General features: G+C 36.2%; 1 protein-coding gene and 1 long non-coding RNA gene across 6 annotated transcripts in view; one reads left to right on the top strand and one right to left on the bottom strand.

The window, feature by feature from the left end:
* The window catches only part of ANKS1A (ankyrin repeat and sterile alpha motif domain containing 1A), a 270152-nt gene that overhangs the window by 230297 nt on the left and 25896 nt on the right, over positions 1-13959 (bottom strand). The gene's annotated exons all lie outside the window — the stretch shown is intronic.
* LOC138150106 (uncharacterized) overlaps positions 12852-13959 on the top strand; it is a 4176-nt gene continuing 3068 nt past the window's right edge. Inside the window, exon 1 of the long non-coding RNA XR_011165513.1 lies at positions 12852-13911. This is a non-coding gene — a long non-coding RNA (uncharacterized lncRNA). The remainder of the gene's footprint in view (positions 13912-13959) is intronic.

Genomic DNA, 13959 nt, shown 5'->3' with positions numbered 1-13959 from the left:
TCAAAATGGTTCAGCATAAAGAGCTCTACTCCTTAATAATCATGAGAGATTTAGGATCCAAGGTTAATCATTCACAAAGTCAAGTCAAGTTAACAAGCATTTATTAAGTGCCTACTACATGCCAGGGACTATGCTAAGCACTGGGGATGTAAAGGCCAAAAAAAATGAGTTTATAATCTAATAGGGAAGATATCAAACAAGCAACTACTTACAAACAAGCCATATACAGGATAAATGAGAAATAATCCTAGAGAGGGAAGGCATTATTAGCATTAAAGGAAGATAGGCTTCTTTTTTATAAGGTGGAATTTTAGTTCAGTCTTGAAGGAAGCCAGGGAAGCTAAGGAGGTAGAGACTAGGAGGGCTCTGAAGGCCTTTCAAAGACAAATGAAGAATTTTATATTTGATCATAAATAACAGTTGATCATAAAGTAACAGAGAAGCACTAGATTGGGAGGGGGTAGGGGAAAAGATGTGACATGGTCAGGTCTGTGATGTAGGAAGATCAATTTGACTAGAAAGTTACCATACCATAAGAAACAATGAATATGATAAAAATAGAGAAACATGGGAAAAAATGAATTAATACAAAGTGAAGTTAACAAAACAAGAAAAACAATATATACAATATTTACAGCAATGTAAGCGGAAAAAAATTACAATTTTAAATTATAAATGAAATCATAACGACCAAGCTTAGACCCAAAGAAGACATATGAAAAGACAAAGTTTCTCCATTCCCCACTTCTTTGCAGAGGTGGGGGATAATGGGCATGGAAGACTGGATACAATTGAAGATTTCTTTAGTACATTGGGTCAATTTTACAGGACTTTTTTCCCCTTCTTGTTTATTCTTTATTTTTATAGATGAAAAAGGAAAGAAATAGGAAGAGAAATATGCTGGGAAATATAGGTGACATAAAATACAAAAGATCAATAAAAACATACATTTTTTTAAAGCAACTGTGGTTAAGTAACTTGCTTAAGGTTACACAGCCAAGTGTTTCTGGGTGGGTGCTAAGTGTCTGAGCCCGGATTCAATCCCCAGGTTATCCTGACACTGGGGCCAGTGCTCTTACTCGCTGTGCTACCTGGCTGCCCCTAAAAACATACATTTTTAAAAGAATTATGGAAAAAAAATTAGTTGGAGTAGATTATCTCTAAGCTTTTCCAAACCTAAATCCTATGATTTTATGTAAACTTTAGGACCTGTATCTGAAAGATGTTCAAAGTGAGCAATAAGATTACTTTCTAATAAATACCAGCATAAATGAAAAAAATACTAGAGTCCCCAGTGTTAGGGAGGTCCAAAAGTAGAAACTTCCTCCACCAATACAGATTACATGTACTAAATAAAGCTGTCCTTGAGAATTTCCTGAAGCACAAAGAAGTCAAGTGACTTGCCTAGGATAATCCAACTAGTTAAGTGTTAGGAAGCTAGATCTGAACCTAGATCTTCCTAGCTCCAAGTCCTAAACTCTATACTCTAAGTGAGGCTGCCACCAAAGTATAATGAAAAGTATTTTACAAAAAAATTCAAGCTGTATACTAGAAAAGTACCAACTCATGCAATCTCAAAAAAAAAAAAAAAGCCTTCAACCAAGTAAGTGGTGTTAAGATCACTTCAATAAAAAGGGGCACTAAAGTATTATCATCTCTCATTTGTTCTTATTTATATATAATTGTAGGTTCTATAAACTGCTATATGGAACTCTATATCAAAACCGCTCTGAAATCAGAAAATCCTCTAACGATCACTTATAAAAAAAAAATCCAGGCAGTAAAATCAAGCCTTCAGAAAAAAACATGTGAACCACAGGCATTTTATTGTGCAATCCTATGGTAGTTCAGTGTCAATGTTAGTACACAAACCCAAAGGAGGCTAAAACACCTTACTGAGAACATACTTTATATGCATCAAATCAAAGTTTAAATCTTTAATCCATAAGGTACACTTAATTTTGTCTCTCCAAAATAAATACCTGTTAACAGAATCTTAAAAATGTATTTTGTACAAGTTAGGGATATTTGGTCTTCTTTCGTAGGCACCTAAAGATAAGTACTTTGTATGGATCAGAACAAAATATGGCAAGTCCTCAAAGAGATGGGAGTATCAGATCATCTTACTTGTCTCCTGAGGAACTTGTGTGCAGACCAAGAAACAACAGTTGGAACTGAACATGGAATAACTGTCTGATCTAAGACTGGAAAAGGACAAGGCTGTATATTGTCATATATCTAAATTATATGCAGAATACACTATGTGAAATAACAGGATAAATGAATCAAAAGGCAAAATCGCCTCCTGACAAGGGTGCAAGAAGAGAATATAAAAAGCTGGCTTGAAGCTTAACATAAAAAAAAACATCTTGGCAACTGCTCCCATAGCTTGCTGGCAAACAGAGAGAAAAAATGGTAACAGTATTTTATATTCATTTTTTACATTCTTGGGATTAAAGATTTTATATTCTTGGGATTAAAGATCACTGCAGACAGTGACTGCAGTCATGAAATTAAAAGATACTTGTTCCTTGGAAGGAAAGCTATGACAAATCTGGACAGTGTATCCATCACCTTACCAACAAAGGTATAATAAAAGGTATGGTTTTTCCAGTAGCAATGTATGGCTATGAGTTGAACTATAAGGAAAGGTGAGCACAGCAGAAGCAACATTTTTGAACTGTGGTGATGGAAAAAACTTTTGAGAGTCTCTTTGTCAGCAAGGAGATCAAATCAGTCAATACTTAAAGAAATTAATTCAGACTATTCACTGGAAGGAGAAATACTAAAGCTGAAGTTTAAATAATTTGGCCACATAAAGAGAAGATGAGATTCACTGGGAAAAGATAACTGTTACTGGGAAACATTGAGGCAAAAGGAAAAGGGCAGAGGATAAGATGACTAGATAGTGACATGGAAACAACGAACATGAACTTAGACTTCAAGAGATGGCAGAGGATAGAAGGGCCTGGCATGCTGTGGTCCATGAGGTCATGAAGAGTTGAACTTTACTGAACAACAACAATAACAAAAAGAACAGACTGTAAGTACTAGGAATTCAGGAAAAAGGGAAAATGACAGTGGGATACAATGATAAGTCCCCTCAGGACTTCTAGGTGCTATCTTTTAAACTCCGTTTTGTCTTTTTCTGCCAACAACCTGACCCTCCAAAATAATGAGCAGTTTTCTCATTAGTATTGACTGATTATCATCACTGTCAAAGTTGAGGAAACTGAGCTATGGAAAGGTAAAATGATTTGCCCCTAAATCATTTGCCCCATTACCCTCTCTTCTTCCTTTCCCACCTGAAAGTAGTTGGGGGTTATATGGTTTAAAGCTGAAAGAGACCTAAGAGATCATTTAGCCCAGTAGTTTCCAACTTTTTTCAGGTATAAGTACTTCTTTTTACATAATAGTAGCGTTATTATCATTATTCATTAAGAATATACATAATAACAAATTGACAATCCTGGGAGTACAAATAAAGTCAAAGACTTCTTGGAATAAGTCTTCAGCACCACATTTACTGGGAGCCACAGTTTGACTAATCCAATCCTCCCCTCCTTCTCCTCCCATGTACTCCCCCCCACCATTTCACACAAGGTCACCCTAGGATGCACAGAGATGAGGATACTTGACCTATATCAAGATTCCAAAACTAGTATTAAAAGCAGTGCTGGAATTAAAGAATATTTTCCTATGATGCAGTTTTTTCAGACATTCCAAAAGCTACACCATAACTGACTCAAGGATCAAGAATAAAAGTGGGGCTGGAGGGCTGATTTCCTGAAGAACAAAATTCCAAGGATGAAAGCAAAGTGATTCAGGATAGCATTTAATATGAATTCCAAGGACTTGGCCCCAAATCACAACTCTACCTTTTACTACCCTAGATAACCCTTGAACAAGTCATTTATCATGACAATATTGCTGTTACTGTGTACAATGATCTCGTTCTGCTCACCTCACTCTGCATCAATTTCCAAGTTTTTCTGAACCTATCTCCCTAGTTATTTCTTATAGCACAATAGTAGTCCATCACAATCATATGCCACATCATGTTCAGCCATTCCTCAATAGATAAGCATCTCAATTTCCAATTCTATACGACCACAAAAAGAACTGCCATAAATATTTTTGCACATGTGTCCTTTTCCTTTCATCTCTCTGGAGTACAGACTTAATAGTGGTATTGCTGGGTCAAAGGGTATATAGTTTTTATAACTCTTTGGGCATAGCTCCAAATTGTTCTCCAGAATTTCTGAACCATTTCCCAACTCCACCAACAAACAGTTCACTAGTGTACCAATTTTCTCTCATCCCCTCGAGTATTTGTCATTTTAGGTAAGTGTGAGGTGATACCTCAGAGTTGCATTTCTCTAGTCATTAGTGATTTAGAGAATTTTTTTATATGACTGTAGGTAGCTGTGATTTTTTTCTTCTGAAAAATGCTTGTTCATATTCTTTGACCATTTATCAACTGAAAAATTGCCCTTATTTTTATAAATTTGACTCAGCTGCCTATATGTTTGAGAGATAGTCTTTATCAGAGAAACTTGCTATAAATTTTTTTTTTATATTACTTCATTATCTATTGTACCTTGTAGCAAAAGAGTTTCCCTGATTGTCTGGTCTAATTAGGCCTATTTTGTTTTTGCTTTGTCTGAGATCATGATCACTACCCTTGCATTTTTTATTTCAGCTAAAGCATAACAGATTCTGCTCCAGCCCCTTATTTTAACAACTCTATCTAGGTGTCTTTCTGTTTTAAGTATGAATCTTTTAAACAATGTATTGCTGAATTCTAGTTTCTAATCCATTCTGCTATCTGCCTCTGTTTTATAGGTGAGCTCATCCCATTTACATTCACAGTTATGATTACTATGTATTTCCCTCTATCTCATTTTCTTTTCTCTCTCTCTTTTTATCCTGTTCCTGCTTAGAAATTTGTTTTGCTTCAGATCGCTGCCTCCTTTAATCATTCCTCCCTTGTGTTACCCCCACCCCAATCTCTTATCCCCTTCCCCTCTTATTTCCCTATTGGGTAATATAGATTCTATACCTAGCTGAGACAGACAGACAGAGAGACAAGAGAAACAGAGACAGAGAGAGTGTGATATTTGCTGTACTTAGTAATTTTCAGACTAACTGGTTGACTGGAAGTACTAACTTTATAGGAAAAAGGGGGGAGCTTGAATTATACTGTAAGAGGAATAATGATAATAAAAGACAACATAAAAATTCCCAACATGTCAAAAAATATTTTCTCAATAATATTAAAGGCCAAATGAACTGGTCATTAGAAATGGCTTCATGTTATGGATCCATAACTTGGCTATATTTTTTAATACCAATATTGCTTTGTTTTCATTGTGAACACATTTCTAATTCTATGTTCAATACCTTTTTTTTTGGTAACATGAAATACAATGATATTCATGGAATTAGTGAAAACATAATTAAGAGATTGTTAAGCAAAGAAAAAAAGGGCAGCTAGGTGGCGCAGTGAAAACCAACCCTGAAGTCAGGAGGACTTGAGTTCAAATCCAGCCTCAGACACTTGACACTAGCTGTGTGACCTTGGGCAAGTCACTTAACCCCAACTGCCTTGCCTTCTCCCCTAAAAAAAAATTTTCTAGTGAGAATTGGGTCCAAATATTAGACACCATCTTCTCCCCATTTTCCCCTCCACTATAATAGCTATTCCTTGTGTGCCTCTTTTATGTAAGAAAATTTTCTGTTCTATTTCTCCCTTCTCCCAGAAGATCCCTTTTTCTCATCCCTTAATTTTTTTGAGATCATCCCAATATAATCCACTCACAATATCTATGTATATATACTCTTTTGTCTATGTGTCCTGTGTACATACACTTCAAACTGCCCCAATAATTAGAAAGATCTTAGAAGTTACATGTCATCTTCCCATAAAGAAATGTAAACAGTTTAACCTTCCTGAATCCCTTATGATTTCTCTGTCACATTTGCCTTTTAAAGCTGCTCTTGAGTCTTGTGTTTGAATGCCAAATTTTCTATTCAGCTCTGGTCTTTTTATAAAGAATTCTTGAAAGTCTTCTATTTCATTATATATCTATTTTTCCCTGAAAGATTATATTCAGTTATTCTAGGTAGGTTATTCTTGGTTGTAATCCTAGTGCTTTATCTTCTGGAACATCGTACTCTAAGTCCCTTGATCATTCAATGTGGAAACTGTTAAATCTTGTTTAATCCTGATTGTGGGTTATCTGATCTGTTTCTTTCTGAATGCTTACAATTTTTTCTCCTTGACCCGAAGTTCTGGAATTTGGCTATAATATTCCTGGGAATTTTCATTCTGAGATATCTTCTAGAAGATGATCACTTGAATCTGTGAATTTTTACTTTACCCTCTAGATATAAAAAATAAAGGTAGCTTTCCTTTATAACCTCAGCTTCTGCGATAAGAACTCACTATTTGACAACAACTGCTGGAAAAACTGAAAAACAGTATGGTAGAAACTGGACATAGACCAACGTCTTACACAGTATACCAAAATAAATGGGTACATGATTTAGATATAAAGGCTGATACCATAAGCAAATTAGGAGAGCAAGGAATAGTTTACCTGTCTCTCATGTACTCTAAGTTCTGATAAATTTCTCCTGTTGTTTACCATATACAATTCATCTCTTATCTGTGCCTTCTCACAGGCTCTCTCTCAATGTCTCCTCATTTATGACTCCTAGAACTGCTAATTCCTTTCAAGGCTCAATTCAGATGCTACCTCCTACATGAAGACTTTCCTGACACTCCCTTCTCTGCCAAAATACCAAATATTTTGCATATACTTTGCATTCACTTATATGTCTATATCTGTATCTTCCTTATAGACTTTAAGCTCCCAAAAGGCAAGAACTATTTTGGTTTTACCTTGTATCCCCAATTTACAAAAGCACAGTGCCTCACACAGAGTAAGCTCTTAGTAAATGTTTGCTGAAAAGAAAATAAATGTTTTCTGAAGTAAATTTAGTCAGGCAGTTGGAAACAAAGATAAAATAAAAGAAGCATTAAAATACCAACCATTCTAATAGTTTTTTCAAATAGGTCAAGGCTTTGGCAATTCTAATTAAAAACTATAGATGCATCATGTGATGGCTGCAATGAACTAATTCTTTCATCATCAAAAAACAGATAACATTACCATTAACAAAAAGGCTTTTAAAAAAGTGGAAGACAGTGGCAATACTGGTATTACCTTATATTATCCATTCTGTTTTAGCAACCCAGCACTGTGGATTAAGCTGGTAATAGATTCTGTCCGTTAAAACTACTATCTTGGAAAAATATGAAGAGTAGCCAAGTTAGTTCATTTATACAAAAAAAAAAAATCAACCCAACATAAAATATTGACTGCATAAAACCATTTTTAGGACTAACATCCCGAAAGTTACACAATAGTAGTACAATAGTAGTAAGAATTGGTTTTCAGAATTAAAATAGAAAATCTTTGATGGGAGTAGCTAGGTGGTCTTTGAGTCAGAAGGACCTAAATTCAAATCCAGACTAGGACATTTACTAGCTGTGTGATGCTAATGGCCAAGTCACTTAACCCTGACTGCCTCAGAAAAAAAAAAATAAACAAAAAAACAACCTAAGAACTGAAAAGAAAAAAAAAATGACTGATAAGATTGTGTACATGGTATGGAATAGTAGATATCATCTAATACTTTCACATGGACCAAGAGAATTATATTTTGGCCCTAGCAACACTCAGACTTTGAGCCCGAGAAAATGATGCTTGAGCATTGCTTCCCCAACATTATTTCATAAGCAAGGGCAATGCTCTTGCTTCTGAATTATGCAAAGCCTACTCACAAGTATCAATAACAAAGAAGAGAATTCACTTAAGGGTCAAAGTGAATGACCAAGTAAGAAACCAGTGATTATTAGGATCCTTCTCATTAGACCTCTTTGAAGTACCAACAGAGGTTCATCAAAGAACAAGTTTTCAAAGATTAAAAGGTAGATGCAAATGGAAATTCAATTCAACAAGCATGAAAGTTGTCATAAAGATAAAGATGGTCTAATGAGGAATAGGAGAGCTATCATAGCAAAATCCCCTTATTGCTAAGGCTTTTTGGTTTGAGTAGACTGGTTTCCTTCACTTCAATTTTCACAGTCCACAATGAAACATTCAGTTCTAAAATATTTATTTAAAAACCTTTTTGGAGGCTTTTCTGGGCCCACCAAAGATAACGAGGGACTGTTAATGAATGAGCAACAAGAGAGATATTCTCCAGCTAGTTCTTAACAAACAATAATGGAAGTAATAGCTCATTAAAGTCACAAATCTGGAATTTCTGCCAATATAAACATTTGAGGCATTTTCATTTGTAGGTTAAGAAATAGCACTACTACTATGTATACAGGGCCATGACTCTATCCGTTGGAAAGAAGGGTCAGATGAACTTGATTCCTGTATTTTGCAACCATTTCCACAATCCACGGTCTTGATATTTACCAGCTGAAAAAAATAATTTCGTTTTGGTATCCTCTGAAATTCACACAATGTAAGTCCCAAAAGTATGCTTATTAAAGAATCTTAACATATATGTCATAGAATGAATGCAAACAAAACTAAGACTTCCCTCCTAATAAAAGCAAAGCTTTAAACTAATCCATGTGAAATAGTCAAGGAAATACAGATTCTTTGAAACATTTTAGCCTCAAATTAGTTACCCATTATTTTAGAACAGTTACAATATAATTAGAAACCAATTACACAAGGCAAATTTTACAAAGAGTTTAGTGATAAGTTTGAAATTATTTGTGCAGTTTCTTGCCAAGATATATAGACATTTCGCTTGCACATAAATGCTACTAAGAACTGAAGTGTAAGAAGTGTCTGATGGTTAGGAATCCAAATAACATTTTGTCTTTTTGTACTACTAAATCTATACTTTCCCTTAGTTGCAATTTATGAACTCATTAACTGCTTGCCACAAGGCAATTTCTTGAAGAAAAGTTTCCCAAAAACAGCGGAGACATTTTTTAAAGTTTTTCTTTAGATGTAGCCCCAAGACCTTGACCTGACAAACTTTTTTTTAAAAAGCTAAAGGAATACTCTTCACTCACCTTCCAATATTTTAAGGAAACTCTAGTACCTTCAAATTCCAATGAACCTCATTTTACACAGTAGGAGTATTCCTGAGAAGTTTCAGTAATTTCAAGTCAATACCAAAATGTATAGTGGCCATAAATTAGAGAGCTTTATGTTGTTTCAAGTGCCAAGGAATATTTTAATTACATTAATGGATCATATTGTTGAAAGAAACCTAAAAATTTGACATCATTTTCCATTCTCTTTTCCTTTGTTGCAATCTGACAAAGAGTTGTCAATTACCAAGGTGTAATGAGAATGTAAATTTTAAAGATCTTCCCTGCCCCTAGGCTAAAGTGCAGGTGGAGCCTGGGGTGGGAGGCTTGTTTTTCAGTAGATACTTTTTGATTGGCCAGTGGGTCCAAAAGGTTGTTACAGTCTCTGAGCCAGGAGAAGGCTAGATAAGCCCTGATGTGTAGCTTTGTTTTGGGACTCACTTTGAAAAGTGTTCTGTGATTTGATCTGAATTATGGGAAGCCGTTGTTGAGAGTCCCCCGGCTTTGAAAAACCCAGATGTGGAAACCCAGATGTTGACTGGGTATGGATGTAATGGCTGGACAGTTTGGAAAGCTGTCTACTTGATCTGTTTCTGTCTTGATAATTCTGTCTGTGTATTTTGAAGTTCGGGGTGCTGACCTTTTTCCCCTGAACAAGGTAAACGATATATGTCTGACTGATTAAAGTAAGCTTGTTAACCCATTTTGAGTTGCTTTCCTTTAACAAAGCAGATCCAAGAACCTGTATGGGCAGCAAACCCTGAGGACGTGTTTGGAGTGCTTGCTGCTACACAAGGCCAACCCCTCTACTACTATTCTTGACTCCTCCCCTTTTCATCTTTTTCAAAACCTTGACCCCATAATCATACTTCTTCTCCCCCCATCTATTGGCTCCTTTCCTTCTTGGATACCTACAATCATTTTGGTCTCTCATACTCTTAAAAAAAAAAAATGCATCACTAGACCCTACGTCAGCAGCTAGGTGGTACAGTGGCTAGAGTACCAGCCCAGAAGTCAGCAAGACCAGAGTTCAAATCCAGCCTCAGACACTTTCTAGTTATGTGACCCTGGGCAAGTCACCTAACTGCTGTCTCAAATGTAAAAGGCAGAAAATAATATTTCACAGGGCTGTTGTGAGGATCAAGTGAAATAATATTTGAAAAGAGTTTAGAGTAGTGCTGGGCACAAAGTAGGCAATAAATGATAGTTTCCTTCCCTTTCCCCCTTCTATTCCCTCAAGCTATTGTCCTTTATTTCTCATCCTTTTCCCAAACTCTTCAAAACAGAAATTAACTTAGAGCTGTGAACTTGTTTTTAAAATATTTTGATGGGGCAGCCAGGTGGCACAGTGAGTAAGAGCACCAGGATCAGTTCTGGCCTCAGATACTTGGCACCCACTTGGCCATGTAACCTTGAGCAAGTTACTTAACCCCAATTGCTTTAAAAAAATAATAATAATAAAATATTTTGATAACTGCATTTCAATATAACTTTTTTTTACTATAAAGGATTACAAAGAAAATCAATCACACTGAATGTTTTTAAATGCATAAAAATTACATTTTATGCATATGAATACATTGTTTTGCCAAGGGATCCATACATTTGTATTTTCTTTTTTTTTTTTTTTTTTTTGGAGGGAGGGAATTTGGGGTTGACTTGCCCAAAGTCACAGGGCTAGTAATTGTGTCACGAGTCTGAGGCTCGATTTGAACTCAGGTCCTCCTGATTCCAGGATCCATGCTCTATACACTGTGCCACCTAGCCGCCCCCATACATTTCTATAAAATGCCAAAGAAATCCCTGACACAAAAAAAGATTAAGAACCTTTCTTAAGAGAAGCCTACTACTTCCTCTCCTCTCAATTACTCACTTCTAAGGCTTCTGACCTTTTCATTTCACTTAACACTTAAGCTCTTCCCTCCAAAATTTCTAGTAATTTCTTAGTTGCTATTTCTGTTAGTCTTTCCCAAGACATCATCTTTGTTATGAGAAATTTTTATTTCTTTTTATTAAATTTTATTATATGAGGGCTCAGAGCCATTTCTCCTGTATATTTGGCTGACTGAAGCCTATCTTCTGTTAATATTAACCTCAGCTGGCTAACACCTGATTCTTGGAATGATGACATTACTAAGGGAAGATTTTTGATAAATCTGAGATGAGGAATCAAAAGGGAATCTGACCTTCCCAAAAAATAATCTTAATTTGTTTTATTTGTGGAAAGATTCCCCTGACTCCTACGCTTTGGTTCTTTTTGTAACATGTGATTCTCCCCCTTTTAAATTAGCTCATAGCGAATTTCTTAAAATGTAGTCTTATAGCACTATAGAGTAGATGTTTGCAAACTCAGTGTTTAAATTTTTAACTTAGTTGGATCAGTCTAACTCAGCCTGTTTAAACTTAAAGACACCAGAGGAAGAATGAGATCATGATTCTATTGTACAAGTCTATGTGACCTAAGAGGCCATAAATATTGCTATACATTTAAAATATATATATTTCTCTTTTTAACTCCAAATCCCAATCTTGGTTCAAGATGATTTTTCTGAGTCCTGTACTTGTCCTTAAGAATAATAAAAACTAGGTTTTAACTTCTGGAATTTCTGCACTGTGACTAATTTATTTAATAGCAATTATCTATAACAGGAATTCAGTGGGAAATATTTTCCCATAACATCATTCTATAATCTCTTTGCAGTATTTAGCACTGCCTAGATCATTCCCCTTAACTCCTGGATACTCTCTGAATTTTCATGATACTGCTCTCTCCTCCTATGTGTCTGGATGTTTCTTCTGTCTCCTTTAATGAATGATATACATGCCCCAGTTCTTGAGTCTAGGTGCTTGTTTTCTAAAACTCTGTCCTAGGCCCTCTTCTTTTTTCTTTTTATACCCTCTCTCAATATTTATCATCTCCAAAAGATATATGCAGATGATTCCCACAGAAGTATAATATAGTGAACAGAATTCTAGACTTGAAATCAAGAAGACCTGAGTTTCAAATTCTATCCTTAACAAATATTAACAATGGGAGTATGGTCAAGTCATTTAACTTTATTTCCTCACCTAAACCATAAGGACAATAATGTCAACAGCACTTACTTCAGAGTTGCTGTGAGGCTTTAAATAATGTAAAAGGTAAAATGCTTTGCAAATTTTAAAGTGCTATATAAATGTAATTCATTATCATTATGTATACAGGGTGTGTCAAAAGTCTTAGTGCAGGAAAACTTGAAACTAAGGGCAGATATGAGGTCTAAATTGTGGGGGTAAAGGAGAAGGAAAAGTTGATGGGTCACTTAAGCTTAACCCTGCACTAAGATTTTTGGGTCATCCAACACATCTATTTCTACTTTCTTTCCTTCACTCTAGTTTCATATTACCATCAGACATTTTCATCTGGATATGCTAGAGGCATTTCAAATTCAAAATATCCAAGAGACCATTATCTTTCCCCCATCAAACTCTAACCCCTTCCCTCTTCTTTAATTTCCCTATTTCTATTCATGGCACCATTATCCTTTCAGTTACCCAGATTTATAACCTCAAATCATACTCAACTCTTCTAACTCCCAGTTCAAGTCCTCATACTGGAAGTAGGGTGTTCAGTTAGGAGACTATTGCCCTAAACTACTCCTAAACTAGAGCAACAGTCTCCTAACTGAACACCCTATTTCCAGTCTCTCATCTCTCCAATCTTTCTTCCACATATAAGCCAAACTGATATTCCTAAAGCAGAAACATGATCATCTTTCCAGGTCTAGAAACTTCAGAGGTTTCCTATTGCCTCTAGGATAAAATAAAAACTGTTTAATATCTGGACATATTCACAATTTGATTCCAACTTAATGTGCTACACTCTCACATTTCTCATGTTCCAACTAAAATGGACTACTTGCTATTCCCTATATAGAATATTAGAACCCCAAGCAAGGTGAGATTTTTGTTGTTTTTCTTTTGAAGTTCAGTTTCTCAGCCTCAGGCTAAATTGTAAACATCTGAAAGACTGGTCTCCTTTGAACCCTGGTAATCCACAGCTGTAACACATTAGGTACTGAGGCATGGCTTTCATGCCTTTGGGCACTAAGGGCTGAACCAACCAGGTAACACATATGGGCGCTCCTCACCGAGCCAATCAGATGCCGAGTAAAACAGTATGTAAACTGGAAGACTACAATCGCCTTGGGGCTCAGAGTCCTGAGAACTCTTGATGTCCTGAACAAAACTCTGGGTAGCTGTTGTTTAGCCATCACCTCCAAGAAATGTGAACCCAGAAGAAAAAAATGAAGAGAAAATAAAGATGAAGAAGAAAAAGAAAAAAGAGGGGAAGAAAAATGTTGAAGAAGAAAATGAGTACTGAGCATAGAGAAGGCTAGCAGCAGCAAACTCGCTGAAGGAGCCTCTGGCTGGGAAAGTGAACTGGCCAGAAGGGCAGAGACCTGCCCACAAGGACATCTACCTAAAGCCCCTTTTAAGAGCTGTTAACAAGGAGACTCTAGGATATCAAAGTGAATTAAGATGGTAGTGCTGGTAATATCTGAAATATTGTTGTTGCCCAGTTAAGCTTTGTTTTCTCAGAGACAGAAGCTAGGGGCAGGAGCCCCAGGAGCCTGCTTTCAGATAGGAACAGGGAGAACTTGGAGTGGAGCAGTCCCTTCCCCCACGAGCTGCCTGCATCAGGATCCAGACAAGAGCTGGAAGCTGTCAGACCACAGAGGAGCCACGAGGTTAGGAATTCGGCCCCAAATGAAGATGAAAACTTTGCAGCAAGAAAGGTGAGAAGGGGCCTCCCAAATCAGGAAATGCAAGGAGAAATGTTGATT

This window comes from Petaurus breviceps, unplaced genomic scaffold, assembly GCF_028583685.1.
Source record: "Petaurus breviceps papuanus isolate PSGF00001 unplaced genomic scaffold, PetGlider_PUasm1.0 90865, whole genome shotgun sequence".
NCBI lineage: Eukaryota > Metazoa > Chordata > Mammalia > Diprotodontia > Petauridae > Petaurus > Petaurus breviceps.
This window is presented reverse-complemented; position numbering and strand designations above follow the sequence as displayed.